Source organism: Oncorhynchus masou, chromosome 1 (assembly GCF_036934945.1).
Source record: "Oncorhynchus masou masou isolate Uvic2021 chromosome 1, UVic_Omas_1.1, whole genome shotgun sequence".
Taxonomy (NCBI): domain Eukaryota; kingdom Metazoa; phylum Chordata; class Actinopteri; order Salmoniformes; family Salmonidae; genus Oncorhynchus; species Oncorhynchus masou.
Genome location: NC_088212.1, coordinates 58,617,351 through 58,634,594, shown reverse-complemented (window position 1 = coordinate 58,634,594; position 17,244 = coordinate 58,617,351).

The window sequence follows — 17,244 nt, the reverse complement described above, 5'->3', positions numbered from 1 at the left end:
CCAAAGCAGGACAAGGTCTTCTGCTCTGCACAATATACTGGAAATGAAGTATGTATTTAATTGTTTTGCATTGAATTGACTGAAATACAGCTTCAACTGTTTCTTTCCTATGATATCTGTTCAAAGAAAGTCTGTTCTAACTTTTCCGGCCTTGACATTTATGTCCTACTTTGATAGGATGTTTATTTGGAGAGAGCAGTAATGTGACGTGCTGGTTGCCTGTTAGTCAGTCAGAGGGCCTCGCATTCTAAAAGTGAAACTTTGGTCCTGTTTTTACTGTGTGCTGAATTGGCTATATTTTGTTAGTTTGGTCGGTGCAGCTGCCCTTAGCTCAGGCTTGATAGCGTAAAGCCTTTCATCCTCCCACGCAGGCAGCGATACCACGGCCCTGTCCTTTGTTCTCACAGCTCCTTTACCTTCTCATACACCAATGGCCCTGCAGAGACCAGCTCTGCCCTCCACTAAACGTCAAAACAAAGATAGAAGGGGAGAAAAAACCTTTCTCAATTACTTCCGTCGTCCGGAAACAAATATAATTAGACAAATTCATAGATAGTGTATGCGCCATTTTACTATGGGGCACAGTTTAATCCATGTGGTGTCTTCTCCTCCAAGCTGTCTTATCTTTAATTGAGTTATTTGAGGTCAATCGGGATCATTCTAGATTTTTTTGAATGGATAGTGCCTGTAATTGAAGCTGTTTGAAAGTTTTTCCTGAATCTGAGTTAACCAACCACTGGGCACACCATGTCATTTCAACGTGGATAATTGGGTAATATTTGGTTGAGACGTTGATCAATCAGATTACAACCTATATTCACCCACTCATAAAGACAGCCAAAAGTGAGTTGATTTTACAATGTGTTATCACTGTGCTGTCAAGCATTTAAAAGCACACATTACATTAAATGTTCATGGTGCAAGTGATCAATGCTGTTTGAGTTTCTTAGCAGATTATTACAGCAATTGTGAAGATCTCCCCAGACCTGTGGCAACCTATGCATGCTATCTTGAACATGCACACTTTATATGATTCCATAAGAACAATTGTACAGTTACAGTAACCTCAAAGTAAAGCCATTGATGTTACTCATTTTAAAGGCCCAGTGCAGTCAAGAACGTGATTTTCCTATGTTTTATATATATTGCCACACTATGAGGTTGGAGGAATACTGTGGAATTGTGAAAATGATGATAATTCCCTTTTAGTGTAAGAGCTGTTTGAAAAGACTGCCTGAAATTTCAGCCTGTTTTGGTGGGATGGTGTTTTGGACTGACTGGTGACATCACCAGCTGGTAAAATAGTTCAATAGACCAGTGGTGATTTTAGCATGTACATTTTGACGGGGCAAACATTTTTTTTATATGCATGCCAGCAAAGCCACTACACAACACAACACTAAGCAATAGATTAATTGGACTACAGTTTAAATGTGTCACACCCTGATCTGTTTCACCTTTCTTGTGCTGGTCTCCACCCCCCTCCAGATGTCGCCCATTTTCCCCATTATCCCCTGTGCATTTATACCTGTGTTCCAGACCTTGGCAGACACCATGACTGTGCCTTGAATACATTGCTGGAGCAATTGCACAGATTATCTGTGAGGCCGCCGGCCACGACAGTAGCCTCCCAGCCCCCCCAGCAACACCGCTGTCAGCAGTGCGTCTCTCCAGGCCAACCGGGCTTCCCGAGAACCCCGCTTACATCCTCCAGAACGCGTCGCTGGAGGGTCAGCAACCTGTCGGGCGTTTCTCTCCCAGTGTTCCCTCATATTCGAGCTGCAGCCCTCGTCCTTCCCATCAGACTGCTCGAAGATAGCGTATCTCATAACGCTAATGTCCTGGAGGGCTCTCGCCTGGGCTACTGCGGTGTGGGAACAACATTCGAACGCTTATGCTGTCGGCATACCTGGAAGAGAGCTTTGTCCGTTCTTCTCAAGACCACCTCCAGGTATCGTCAACAGATGGACCGCCACCGGACCCCGGCTCCCCGTTATTATCTTGGGCAGATGGTATGGTAACAGCAGTCACAACATGTTTCCAACACCTGGCTATCAGCGTAGCCTTGTCTGGCAGCAAAACAGTTCAGCTGCTTAAAACAAACATAGCTAATATGACTGACTTGCTTTAAACCAATGTGGTTTCTACTGACAATTGAGCTGCACAAATGCTATGGCATAATAGGACGACGAGCGGATAAGAGGCCGTCCGTAATTTCAATGAAGATGTTATTGAGCGGGCTAGGACGAACGTAGTGTTCAGTATTCAGACCCCTCTTTCCACATTTGGTTACGTTACAGCCTTATTCTAAAATGGATTAAATCTTTTTTTCCCCTAATCAATCTCCACACAATAATGACAAAGCAAAAACAATTATTCAGACCATTTACTCAGTACTTTGTTGAAGCACCTTTGACAGCGATTACAGCCTCGAGTGTTCTTGGATATGACGCCTCAAGCTAGGCACACCTGTATTTGGGGAGTTTCTCCCATTCTTCTCTGCAGATCCTCTCAAGCTCTGTCAGTTTGGATGGAGAGCGTCGCTGCACAGCTATTTTCAGGTCTCTCCAGAGATGTTCAATCACGTTCAAGTCCGGGCTCTGGCTGGGTCACTCAAGGACATTCAGAGACTTGTCCCCAAAGCCACTCTTTCATTGTCTCGGCTGTCCTTAGGGTCATTGTCCTGTTGGAAGGTGAACCTTTGCACTAGTCTGAGGTCCTGTGCGCTCTGGAGCAGGTTTTCATCAAGGATCTCTCTGTACTTTGCTCTGTTCATCTTTCCCTCGATCCTGACTAGTCTCCCAGTCCCTGCCACTGAAAAACATCCCCACAGCATGATGCTGCCACCACCATGCTTTACCATAGAGATGGTGCCAAGTTTCCTCCAGACGTGACACTTGGCATTCAGGCCAAAGAGTTCAATCTTGGTTTCATAAGACCAAAGAATCTTGATTCTCATGCTCTGAGAGTCCTTCAGGTGCCTTTTGGCAAAATCCTATTCGGCTGTCATGTGCCTTTTACTGAGTAGTGGCTTCCGTCTGGCAACTCTACCATTAAGGCCTGATTGGTGGAGTGCTGCAGAGATGGTTGTCCTTCTGGAAGTTTCTCTCATCTCAACAGAGGAACTCTGGAGCTCTGTCCGAGGGACCATCAGGTTCTTGGTCACCTCCCTGACCAAGCCTTTCTCCTCGAATTGCTCAGTTTAGCCAGGTAGCCAGCTCCAGGAAGAGTCTTTGTGGTTCCAGACTTCTTCCATTTAAGAATGACGGAGGCCACTATGTTCTTGGGGACCTTCAATGCTGCAGAAATGTTTGGGTGCCCTTCTCCAGATCTGTGCCTCGACACAATCCTGTCTCGAAGTTCTATGAACAATTACTTCGAACTCGTGGCTTGGTTTTTGCTCTGACATGCACTGTCAACTGTGGAACCTTATATAGACAGGTATGTGCCTTTCCAAATCATGTCCTATCAATTGAATGTACCACAGATGGATTCCCATCAAGTTGGAGAAACATCTCAAGGATGATCAATGGAAACAGAATGCATCTGGGCTCAATTTCGAGTATCATAGCAAAGGGTCTGAATTCTTACAGTATGTAAATAAGGTTTTTTACTTTTAATAAATTTGCAAACATTTCTACATTTGTCATTATGGTAATTGTGTGTAGATTTATGAGGGGGAAAAAGTAATTTAATCCATTTTAGAATAAGGCTCTAACGTAACAAAATGTGGAAAAATTCAAGTGGTCTGAATACTTTCCGAATGCACTGTAACTGTTTGTTCAGCACTTTTGAAATGTACAGCGTTTCGGGTAGCCTTCCACAAGCTTCCCACAATAGGTTGGGTGAATTTTGGCCCATTCCTCCAGAGCTGGTGTAACTGAGTCGGGTTTGTAGGCCTCCTTGCTCGAACACGCTTTTTCAGTTCTGCCCACAAATCTTCTATAGGATTGAGGTCAGAGCTTTGTGAAGGCCACTCCAATACCTTGACTACGTTGTTCTTAAGCCATTTTGCCACAACTTTGGAAGTATGCTTGGGGTTATTGTCCATTTGGAAGACCCATTTGCGACCAAGCTTTAACTTCCTGACTGATGTCTTGAGATGTTGCTTCAATATATCCACATATTTTCCCACCTCATGATGCCATCTATTTTGTGAAGTGCACCAGTCCTTCAAGTGCACCACCCCCACAACACGGTGCTGCCACCCCCGTGCTTCACGGTTGGGATGGTGTTCTTTGGATTGCAAGCCTCCCTCTTTTCCCACCAAACATAACAATGGTCATTATGGCCAAACAGTTCTATTTTTGTTTCATCAGACCAGAGGACATTTCTTCAAAAAGTACGATCTTTGTCCCCATTTGCAGTTGCAAACCGCAGTCTGGATTTTTTATGGCAGTTTTGGAGCAGTGGCTTCTTACATTGCTGAGCGGCCTTTCAGGTTATGTCGATACAGGACTCGTTTTACTGTGGATATAGATACTTTTGTACCCGTTTCCTCCAGCATCTTCACAAGGTCCTTTGCTGTTGTTCTGGGATTGATTTGCACTTTTCGCACCAAAGTACGTTAATCTCTAGGAGACAGAATGCATCTCCTTCCTGAGTGGTATGACAGCTGCGTGGTCCCATGGTGTTTATATTTGCACACTTTTGTTTGTACAGATGAACGTGGTACCTTCAGGCGTTTGGAAATTGCTTCCAAGGAGGAACCAGACTTGTGGAGGTTTACATTTTTTTTCTGAGGTCTTGGCTGATTTCTTTAGATTTTCCCATGATGTCAAGCAAAGAGGCACTGAGTTTGAAGGTAGGCCGTGAAATACATCCACAGGTACACCTCCAATTGACTCAAATGATGTCAATTAGCCTATCAGAAGATTCTAAAGCCATTGCATAATTGTCTGGAATTTTCCAAGCTGTTTAAAGGCAAAGTCAACTTAGAGTATGTAAACTTCTGACCCACTGTAATTGTGATACAGTGAATTATAAGTGAAGTAATCTGTCTGTAAACAATTGTTGGAAAAATTACTTGTGTCATGCACAAAGTAGATGTCCTAAACGACATGACAAAACTACAGTTTGTTAACAAGAAATTTGTGGAGTGGTTGAAAACAAGTTTAAATGACTCCAACCTAAGTGTATGTAAACTTCCGACTTCAACTCTATTTCCCTGACATATTACATCATTTAAGCAGCAGCATACAATACATTTTTGGACTCACCTTGTTGTGCTGTGCTCACTTAAACAGGAAGGTGGCGTGGCAGTCCTTCATGGGAAAAAAATTTCGTCAAACTTTGTCATCAAGGTCTGGTGTTCTCTGGATTTATGGTGCTTTCAAGACAACTGGGAACTCTGGAAAAAGAACGAGGTCGAATCTTCAGGTCGGAGCTCTTGAAAGAGGCCTATGTTCCCGACTTGGAATTCCGAGTTGGATGAATGTTCAAAATGTATTTTCCCAGTCGGAGTCTTGAACTCACTGAAGTTTGAGATTTCCCAGTTCTGAGTTTCCAGTTGTTTCGAAAGCGGCAGAAGTCATGCTGGATTTACTTATTCTTTTAAACTTGCAAAAGAGACCCTGAAACCCAGAGTTGGACCACATCCACTCCACTGAATAGCAGGCAAGTGATTGCTTTGCAATGCTTGCAGTTAGCCACTGATTACTTCCAAACCACTCATTGTTGAATTTGCGATTTCCAACTTATTGTGTAATGTTTATGTCCAATGGCCGATGAGCACCGATACATTTTATCTATAATTTCTCTTCATAATTTATTTTCATTTGACAAGGATTGAAAAGGATTTGCTCGTAGATTGTCGACTTGATTCATGAAGATGACTGCTAGCTTGCTAGCTAAGGTTTTGTGTGAAAAATTGCTCTTTGCTAAGAAGCTATTATTGTTTATTTCTGACCTTTTTAATTGAAAACAACCCCAGTAGAAATGACTTGATATTGGGATTAAAAAAAACGTCTGCATTGGACCTTTGAGTTTGACCGTAACATTAGTTTGTAAGCCTTAACTTTAGTATATTTACTGTATTACAAAAGTAATATTGAATTGTGTTTGGTTGACAACAAAACCAAATATGGATAGCTCCAATTTGTTCCAACTAGTACCAATTACTTAACTTGTTGACAAGTCAATAGGCTATTTATTGTATTTCAAAAGTGATATTGAATTGTGTTTGGATGTCAATGCAACCAAATATCAATATTTCAAGGAGTATTAACTTCTTTTGAATTTGCAGATAAACTGGAATTAAAGCCAGACTAAGTCAGTGGTACAGATGGAACCAACCAAGCAGAAGATTCGTCACCTTCAAATGTTGATATTGGGTTGTGTTGATAACCGAACACAATTGAATATCACTAAGTATTATTACATTTGAAATCAACCGGAGCTTGAAACCCAAGGCCTATATATTATTGTCCATTTTCTTGTTGTTGAATTCTGGGGTGCATTGAAACAAAAGCTGCTGATGACTTTGCAAATGCTTGATATAGTACATTTCAGTTGCTCTGTTCAACTTTCCCTTTGGAGTGTCTTCCAAGAGCAACAGTGAACCAATTTCCTTTTTAAAAGGAGATCTCTCTCAACAATCATTCTCACGATAGCACATTGGTAATAGTCAGTGACAAATATCATAGCCATGCAGGGCTTGGTTAAAACCCTGGATGGGAGACCCAAGGGTCTCTGTAGATAGATCATTGCCCCAGCCTATTGTATTTTTTTACTGATAGTGGATATAACGTTGAAGATCAGATTTTTTTTGTTTTAAAGGTACAAATTCAATATATTTTACACAAGATTTGTCTATGTTGAAATGTGGTTACCGTGATGACAATCAATTTAACCTTTATTTAAAAAGCAAGTCAGTTAAGATCAAATTCTTATTTACAATGATGGCCTACCCCAGCCAAACCCGGGTCGACGCTGGGCCAATTGATGACTTTTTAAAAATCCAATGTATTTTCCACGTAGATTCCACGTCACAATACCTTGACAAATTACATGTAAACAACGTTGATTCAACCAGCTTGTGCCCAGTGGGCACGAGTTAGTGAGATTTGAGTGGAGGGGTTTTAGGGAGTAGCACAGGAAGTTATTGTTAGTCTCTCTGTTTGTGTGCGTATGGTGTGTGAACAAGAGAACCAGTGTGTGAGTGAATGCTATGTGTTTGCACTCATATAGACCTACCAAGGCCTTTTGGCTACAGGTGTTTTGTGTTAATCAGAGAATCTGGGGATAGATATAGGGGAATGGGGACAAAATAGCATGCAGACTGGGTGGGCTGCTTTCAGAGACAGAGCAGTATCCCCCTACTATGGGGTGGGGGAAGTGCTATGCAGCTTGGACAGGGGCCAGGGGGTGGGGAGAAGATCAAGGGTAACCCAGGACATATTGGAGGTCAATGCTCAAACACCCAGTCTTGCCTGGCAACCACCCCAGGAATGTTCTCACAGACCGTGCAGGGGAAGTTGGGAGCCCCCCAGACAATTGGCCAAGAGTTAATATTGTCCTTCCGGGTCAAAGGTTAAATGCAGGAAGGTCAGGAAGGAGTGCAGGAATGAGCTGGTCTGCTGAGACGGTGCCCCCAGTTGTATAAAGTGAGCTGAAGAACTGGCCATAGAGGGGCCAGATTGAAGAATAATGTTCCTCGGGCCTTTAGAACACCCATTGGTCGACAGCTGGCCATGGTGTCTAGTTACCCCCTCACACTCAACAAGCTAGTGGTATCAGCCATGCACAGACAGATATTCTTGTCAAAGTCAGCCTCGTTGACTTCTAGGAGCAGCAGACATTGGCTAGTGTAGGACAGAACAAGGCATTCTCGTGAAGCTTATCAGTGTGCAACTCAAATGTTTGTTCTTCCTCAGGAAGTGTGAAATGTGTTATATTGACATGTGACTTTGAATGATAGAAAGTCTTCAAGATAGTGTGTGGATTGTGCCGGACCTCATGGTCTACACACCATGAAAGGATTTGACACTGTGCCAACTGAACTAGTCATTCATTTGATTAATTCATTCAGCAGTTCACTCATCAAATTCTAATTTCATTCATCTACATATGGTTATTAGATTGTGCTTTGAGGAAAAAAAATCTGATCATGTGTGATAGTGTGTGTTTGTTGTGTGGGATGGACAGATCCCATTTCCTTGTCTGCAGTGGAAAACTTTGAGAGCCCATCCCCTTCTACAGGGCTCATGTTACCCTGAGAGGCAGGAATGCATGAATGGCGCCCTCCCAATATCTGACTAGCTCCTTCATTCACAAATATTTAGTAGATAAGTCAACTGACCTCCACTGTTCAAACAGGGGCGGATGGAGGAACTTCAGGCAGACACAGAAGAGGTAGAATCAATGTTGACGTATAACTCAGATTCTGTTCAAGTTGCCCGGATGAACAATATAAAGATAAAATTATGTTGCTGTATGTGTTCTCTAATAACTGGCTTCAGCACGTCATGTTTTAACATGTTTCTATATATCAAGGGACCAAGAGAAGATATGAGCAGATAATTGACTGCTTCTCTTGTATTTGAACATATCGTCAATTAAAAACATTACATAAAAGGATGTTTGCATGTTTTTGCCTATGCAGTTATGTCCTTCAAATATTAAGATACATTTGCTAAATCTTTTGACCCAATGACCAGGCATTGCTAACAGTGGGAGCTGAGAAAAGACTCTTGCGTGAGTCTCAGAGTTTCCGGAACAATGCTCTGTTGTCTGCTGTGGGAGGAATGTTTTACTTTCAGGAGTGTTTGCATCCATCTATTCTATTATACACCTAAAGCAGAAACAAGCTGCGTCTCTTGAGAGCAGTAGGCCTCATCCTTGTATTATTTACACAGGTAACATATGAAAAAGGTGTCTGTCCATTTCTTTTGTCTCCTTCTTAAAAACAGCATGTGCAATCATCCAGAAAGGTGACCAATTTGCAAATGACAGTAAGACAAGTCAGACAGCCTGAAGAAGACTGAACCTCAGGCCACTAAAATGGTTAAATGACAAATGAGGGAGGCTCCTGGTCATGCAAATACAGTGCTGATCCTCAGTAGGACCTGCATTCACAGATGGCACCAGGAAGGGGCCAGGCAGGGCCCCTGGCTCCATGTGAGAAGTCCTGAGCCTGACCTTCTGGCGGCCATGTGTACACCCAGAGAGCCACAGCCTAACGTCCCAAGGCAGGGAAGAGATGCTGACGGCCTCACACACCCCCACCCACCATTGGCCCCATCCGTCTTCTCCAGGTCACTTGAAGGTCTCCCCTGTGCCTCTGTAGACAATACCTACCAACGAGGACTGATTCTCAACCAATATGTGCTTCTCCGAATGGTTATAACCTGTTCAGGCGGTTCGCAGTTTTATTAAATGTTATTGTAGTGATGGAAGAAGGGAAGACTTTCCCACCGCGTTTCCACATTCCACTGTTACTGTGTGACAGCTGGATGTTTTGGGTTCATGGTGAACTAATACTGAGCCACAGTCTCTCCTCCAGGCTTCCCAGCAAGAGCAGGAGAATTTGTAGTGGCAGACTTTAGCTGCAAATCCCGTCAGGCTCCATCAGGACTGAGGGGAATGTGATGTGACATCTAAGAAATATTACTCGAACGAAAGCTGTGGTCACAGTTATCAATATTGACATTTACTTCCCGGAGTTTCATTTGTGTGGAGCACATGTTGCCATACATGACTGGAGAAGTAGCATGACGACAGGTCACTGTGCAATGTGACTGTCGATTCTAACACACCCTGAGACAGGGATGGGGGGGGGGGGGGTGTTGAAGAATGTTTTGTTCTTACCACAGAGGGACCACAAGTGCACCACCCGTTGTCAATGTTCCAAGGCGAGCCATTCTAACATGGGCTCATAGGCTTCCAGGAAATGCTTCTTGTAGCTAATGTTGCAGATGGGGATGTCTCGAAGATATTGATTCCTACAGAAGATTTTGACTCGACTTTCTCTGCGATCAGCATCTTTAGAGATTTTCCGTACTGACGCCATTAGCTAAGATGCAATAATGTATCCCAAATAGAATGTGGAAGTCAAGTTTTAATGTCACGTGAAATGCCTTTCTGGCAAGCGCTAAACCCAACAATGCAGTAATCACTAGCAATATTATACTAAAAATAGCACAAGGAAGAACAAAAACCTGTGAGAAATACAAATAGAAAATAAGAAGAACGCGAGAAAGTAAGTACTGTACGTATAATATTTAAGGGTCAGTTAGTTCCAGTACCATACTTTATATACAATGTGCAAGGACACTGGAGTGATAGAGGTAGATATGTATAGGGGTAATGTGACTCGGGCATCAGGATATGATATACAAAGATTGTATGTGAGTGGGTGTGTGTCTATCGGGTCAAGACGTTATGCATTTGTTATCGATATCACAACATGGTTTCTTTAGAGCTGTAGAGTTGTAAAAACAGCCCCCGCACTTCCCTAGCTCAGCGGCACTTTGCAGCACCTCCTGTCAAAAGGCACTGTAAATGGGTTTAGCAATGCTAACGTTCCCACGTGAAATCCACAGAGCAATATACTAGATCAAACACATTGTCAATGCTATTTCCTCTTAGATTTCGTTGTCTTGGAACTGAGAAAGATGAATTTGTTCATTTCCATCATGGGAGTCGATATACAGCTAAGTTATCCAGAATGTGAAAGTTGGATTTTACGGAAGTCCTTTGTCTTGTTGTAGTGGAAGATGTATTATTGTCGTACTAATATTTACCTATTGTTTGCATCAAATTACAATGCTCATTGCATATCGCAAATTGCCTACCTGGTCCACATACGGTCCAAGTTGGACCACTGCAGCTATGAAAAGAGGGGCCTCGTGGAGTGTCCTGAAGCATATGGGAACCGGGCGCAGTTCCTCGTGGCTACCCCTAGGTGGTGCTTGCATTCCAACTCAACAAAGCTGCAGCAGAGGGTCTGGCAAGGTTAGAGTGGTGAGGAGAGGGCAGCAGACTGAGATATCCAGAGGGCTGAGGTAATGGCCAGCCAGACGGGACCTCTCCTCTCTCCAGCCACTATAAATAACCAGTGGGGTTTTCTCTGTGCTCTCCTCTGCTTAGGTCTAAGGAGACTGGGTCATGCCTCTGTGACCCTTGTCTATGCTAAGTCGGCAGAAAACGTTAACATCCGGTTTTCAGGGATACAGTGTTTTCAACTTCTGTTTCCCCTGAAGAAAAGGAAGTGGGACCTCCGCTCAGGCATATTGCTGCGCCTGCTATGTTAGGTTACTGTGAGCCTATATGGGAGACAGAAGTCACTTCACAGGATGGTCGAGAGCGAGAGAGTGATGTGTGATGTGATGTGTGTGTGTGTGTGAAGATAGGAAAGGAGAGATTACTATTACCAAATATTTTGTATGAATAGAACACTAGTGTGAAGGAGGAGTTTGTGAAGAACGACTATCTAAACTCAAAAGAGTAACTACAGAAATATAATATTGACCAATAATGCAGATAAAACATTTCATTTTACTAGGCAAGTCAGTTAAGAACAATTTCCTATTTACAAAGACAGCCTACCTGAGAACAGTTGGTTAACTGCCTTGTTCAGGGGTAGGACAACAGATGTTTACCTTATCAGCTCAGGGGTTTGACCCAGCAACCTTTGGGTTTCTGGCCCAACACTCTAACCACTAGGCTACCTACCTCCACATGACAGGGATATCTTTTGTTAGCACACACTCCTGCTACACAATGCTTCAAAGCCACCCACTCTTGTCTAGAGCATGTAACTCCTCAGGTATTTGTGTGGTTTCTAAGTATGTGTTAATCACACTAGGACGCTACTGAACAAAATGAACAGCTACTGTAGCTCTTGTGGGGGGCCATGTGGACGTATAGGTAGGAGCTACAGAGCATTCTATTTAGCCAAATGTGAAAAGCTAAAAACACGTTAGGGGTCATGACTTTGACATCAACATTCCAACAAACAATGTTCCTTACATTTCACTAAGAGTATGAAAAGGGGATCTACTCCACCCAAAGCAAACCATAGGCATTTACTTTTTATTAACCTCAAGGCCTCTCAAAATCCAACGTTTTGCTCTTCATATAAATAGACTTTCCGACAGGGCAACTTTAAGCGGGGGCCAAATCCGATGGTATTCCAAGCATTGATCTTTCATCAGGGAAGAATATCTGGCTGGGAATTCTGCAATTACCTCAGTCTGCCTTATATATATATTTGTTGTACAACCATGCTACTCTTTTGTTTGAGGCGTAGAATCTATTGTTCTAGTTAGCGCATCTGTTTATTCGTCCGGCTTTTAGTAGTTTGTATTAGTGGTGTATGTTGTTCTTTATGTGACTCTTTGTGTGTGTGTGTGTGTGTGTGTGGGGGGGGGGGGGGCTTATGCATTCCATGGCTGAAGCTTCTGTCTGTCTCCACATAGTCCCCCAGCCCCACCTGCTTCCCCCAGCTAGTTGTTGCTCTGGGTTCTCATGGGACGGTAATCTACAACAAAGGCCTCCCAGCCCACACACTAGGCAGAGTAATGCTCCCACATAAAGCTCTCCCCCGAGCCATGTGCTCTGGGCCTAACATTCTACATGCTCACACGTTACAACCCAGGGAGAGAGGGCGAAATCTTTCTGCAGACAACAGAAAGGGGGGGGGGGGTGTTAACATTTTTTTGCTCTGAGGAAAACCACAGAAATAGTTTAAGGATGTTTTGTTACTCATGAAAACTTTCACACTTCCTGCACAGGCAACGTAGCGTATGCTACCTGTGTGGGGGCCTCACATTGATGCTATTAGCTCTTTGGTCAACATTGATGGAAGGTAGATATGTTGTTTAAAGCATATAATGATAACATGTTTGTATTTTCTTTTTATCCTCAGTCCCCGAACCAACCCAGAGCCACTGTATCAAACTGTTTGAGTCAGTGTCTCTGCAGTACCTCAGAAAACCTCTGCACCTCCCTCTGGCCTTGAATAGCCTCCTTGATCTGATGCTGTTTTGGTTTATGTTCTTCTTTATCCTCCCTTCACAGTTTATTTTCTGTTCTGCACAGGTCTATCTGTCTTCACTTAGACAGCGGATAGGAATATGTTTTAAGACCATCAGTTTTCACTCATAGGGAGTATTATCTTCAAATCTGTCTGTTTTCAAGTGTCTGCATGCACAAAGTGCCTCTAGAGCCATGGAGCGTATGTCTTTGTAATCATTCCACACAAAGATTGTTCTGGTTTTTAAGCCTCCACCCACATCAACCCTATAGATTCCTTCCTCCTATGACAGCCGAGCGGAGGCGCAGTTGTACATTTTTTGGGGGATGTTGGGTTTATTACATAAGCAGGCTAGACGGTTGGGAAAGAGAGAGCGCTCCCATTTTGGCTAAAACGAATCGGCGGGATTTGATTTCTGAAAGACTACCTTGTGTGTGAGAAGTCTTACCACCCCTTCACTCTGCAACCCCCTCTATAAACGACGAGGGGGAAGGTGAGGTGCACAGTTTCCCTGCCCCGCTTGTCATTTTTAAACGTTGGGTGAAATCACACACGTCTCAGACTGTTCAAGCCACTTGTTTCCGTGGAAACAAGGGGAATTAAATTGCCATGCAGATTTGGAGAAGGTGAGAGTGTCACCCATCAGAGGTCTGGTCTGAAAGGCCTGAGGGTCACCTGGCCTGGGACGGTGTGTGGCCCAGCTGCATTCAGGTGAATCTCTCTCAAGTTCTTTGGCCTTTATTCAGTTGTATCAACAAGGGAAATGTGTCGATGACAATACCTAGAAGTAGAAGTGAGTGTTTTGCAAGTCCTAAGATGGAAGTTGTTGCCCACAACTTTCACATTCAGTTCCTAATTCCTGCAACTTGATTGCACACTGCTGACAAAGCCGCGCAATTGACATATGACAGAGTTGCGTTGTGAATGAGGGAAAGAAAGAGGGAGAAGAGGAACTTCTGCGAGTTGGTCGGTGAAAGAGGCTCCCTCTGATTGGCCCGGAGCTGATTTGGTCACTCAAACAGTGATTGGCTTGTCTAAGAGGATCGTTGCACAACCTCTAAGATCTGGATCTGTTGCCATGTGAAGGCCTTCAGGTGTCCCTGTTGGAATCAATGTCTTATACACTACAAGTAGCACACAATTGTCTTACTTTTGTTGTTGTAGAATTCAGAAAGAAAGACACAGACAGACAGTGAGACAGACAGACAGACAGACAGACAGAGAAAAAGAGATGTGCTGAACAGGAACCCTAAGCTATCGCAGTGGCTATGTCCCCCCCCCCCCCCCGGTGCAGGCAGCAGACGCTGAGGGAGATAACGTTCACGGGGAGGCTTCTTTCTCCCACACCTCCGAGGTCCTAACAGTGGCCTATCATCTTGCAACCACGCCCTGCACCTCGCCTCCTCGCCTGCTCGCCCACCTCCTACCCGATAACACTATCTGCCTGCCAGGGAGAGGTGGTGCCTCAACCAGAAACACCCGGTGCACGCCTGCTACTGTACAGCCATGATCTGGCCGTTACATCTACACCCCATACTGTCACAGCACTGATGCCAGACCAGAAAGAAGCGTTTTGTTTTCAACTGCGTACCAAAAAAAAAGACAAAGGAAATCATATTTCCTATTACGCAACTTTGCAACTTTTGCCGTGCCTTTTCCCCCCAAACCGTTATACATTAACATAGACTTCCTTCCTCTGATCAATCCCTTCAACACAGCAGCACACCAGAGTGATGATTCTCAAAAGGTGAACTAATCAGCGTGACCGCTAACCTCTGGGGGTCAAGCGTAACCATGAATGAAGCGGACTGCAGTTATTCTAATTGTGCAGCAAAGGGCTCGGGGGCCTCACCCCAGACACCCCACTGCAAAATCTAGCCTGACTTGTGGCCCGAAACAGTCCATTGACTCTGAATGAGTGGGACAGTGCTGGTGCATGAAGTGGTTCAGTGGGGGGTTGAGAGAGATATGAGGCTAGGCTCCAGTGCCTGTGGGCATGAGACATGGAGCTCTGCGTCACAGAGATCGGCTTGTTGTGGGTTGTGGACGGTGGCTCTTTGTGCCATTTGGCACAAAGGCTTTGACAGAGTAGATACTTTATAGGGAGATCGTCACACATCCTGGCGACTGACGTGAGGTCTTGTCTGAGCATATTGATTAAATAAGTGAAGGTCTCGAGTGGAACCCTACCAACAAACCTAGATTTATGGATATGCCTGATTGAATATGGCTCTGAATCAGGCTAGTGAGGACGTAAGGTGAGTGATGAACGCGTTTGTGTGTGTGGTTGGAATGAAAGGCAGACAACCTGCCATGCTTCAAGTGGCGTAGAAAGTGGATGTCATTGCCTGAAAGGTGAGAGAGGGGCTTCCAACTGACCAATGCAATGTCACCATGGTCCCTCCTAATCCTCAACACATGGAGTAGGAAAAGGCATGGCAGGGGCCTGCGTCGTTGGCCCCTCTGCCCGTATTGTGCATACAGAGGATGGCACAGGCACATGGGCAGTGTTCATAGGGAAGGGAGTCCTACACAGAGACATGTGTGGTCCCCTCCCTCTGCACCCCCACCCCTCATCTGGAGAGCTCCGCTCACAGGAGCCCTGTGCAACAATTCCAGCTTTCATAGGGTCTTTAATGACAAAATGAAACACAGTTGTGGGGACTTAGGAAGTGTAATCACCTTCAGAACCCTGGGAGGATGAACTCATAGTGCCCCCCCCCCCAATATGTGACATAGAGAAACCTAACTGGTCTGGCCATCCCCTTCTGTTGCATAGAATTGATCGTAAGATAGCCACGTAAATCACAGTGTACGTCTCATGTTACACTCAACATGTCTTCAATGACCTCACTCCTGTTTTGAGTGCATACTAAACACATACTCCGGCCTCTTGTGGATGGGACAGTGTGGTCAAGCTGTTACAATACAGAACTCTAGGCCTGAAACATGCATTGTCCGGGGACTAAGTGAGGCAATGTTTATTTGGGCTGCCTGGTATTGAGATCTGCCAAGAAATGTATTCATTTCCTGCTGATGTCGACCCGCACACTGTAAATGAAAGGACTTTCCTTTGTTTCCTTCCTGGTCCTGCTGGAACTAGTAGGTAAATTCACTTTTTTCCCCAGAGATTTATTTGTGGCGTGATACATCACACGTTGGCAAGCCAGGAGCTCAGGTGTGTATTGATGGTAATAGAGAAATATACAAACTACCAGATGGTGAAAAGAGACAAGATGACAACAAGAAGGTCTCAGAGACCAATAACTGATATGCGACGTGTGATCTTTGGCCAGCCATTTGCACAGTTCTACTCAGAGATGTCTGCGTCTGTGGAAGTCTTAACAACAAACAAGAGGTCAGTCCTCGGAGATGGGAGGAGGATGAGACAGGAAGAAAAAGAGAAGAGGAATGGAAAGGCAAGAGGGGAGAGGGGGGGAGAGAAAGAGAGAACAAACCCTTGTCCAGACGGCGAGCACATGCTCATGTAACAGGAGTGGTGAATTCCACAAGGCTTACTGATCTTTCACTTCCCATTAGGCAGGGGAAAGAGAGTGGCTGGGTGGGGGTGGATGACACATCTGATCAAATATCAAACCGGGTCGATCCACCGGCCCTCTGAAAGCCCTTGGAATGGCTGATTGAATCTGATTTCCCAGAGGAGGTGCTGGCCTGGGTCCTGGGCTTGGGCCTGGGCAGAGCCTGGGCAGCATGTCCCAAGGAAAGATGATGACCCAGGGACATTAGCCTCAGATTTAACCCTGGTGTTTGCCTTCAGGAATGTAACAGAGCAGCTGCCACATATGATCCTTCTGGTTTTTTTTTCTTTCTTCTTCTACATCTCATTCATCTCTCTCCTTTTTCCTGCCAATAATCAGGACCTTCCGTCTGTCTCAGGGGCGGATATTATATGACGTCATTCCACTAGAAGCTCAGTAGATGCTACATCATGCTAGGATGGTGAGCACCACTCCGCTGCAGGAACCTGAACACAGAGGCTTGAGGATCAAACGTATATGCTGTGTCATCAGCAAAAAATGAAACTGAAAGTAAATGCTGTATTTAATTCAGTGTTTGATTTGATGTATCTATGCCGTGGCCATGATAACAGTGCAATATACTGATTATATTGGTCTGTAAAGTGAAACGGATTTTATGTAACGTTTACTGCCAACTGCATGGTTGACAGTACTGAGCAGTACATTTTGTCCTTTTAACCATTTGTTTTCCCGGCACTGACAAAATTCGTATTTTTAGGGAATGCTTGG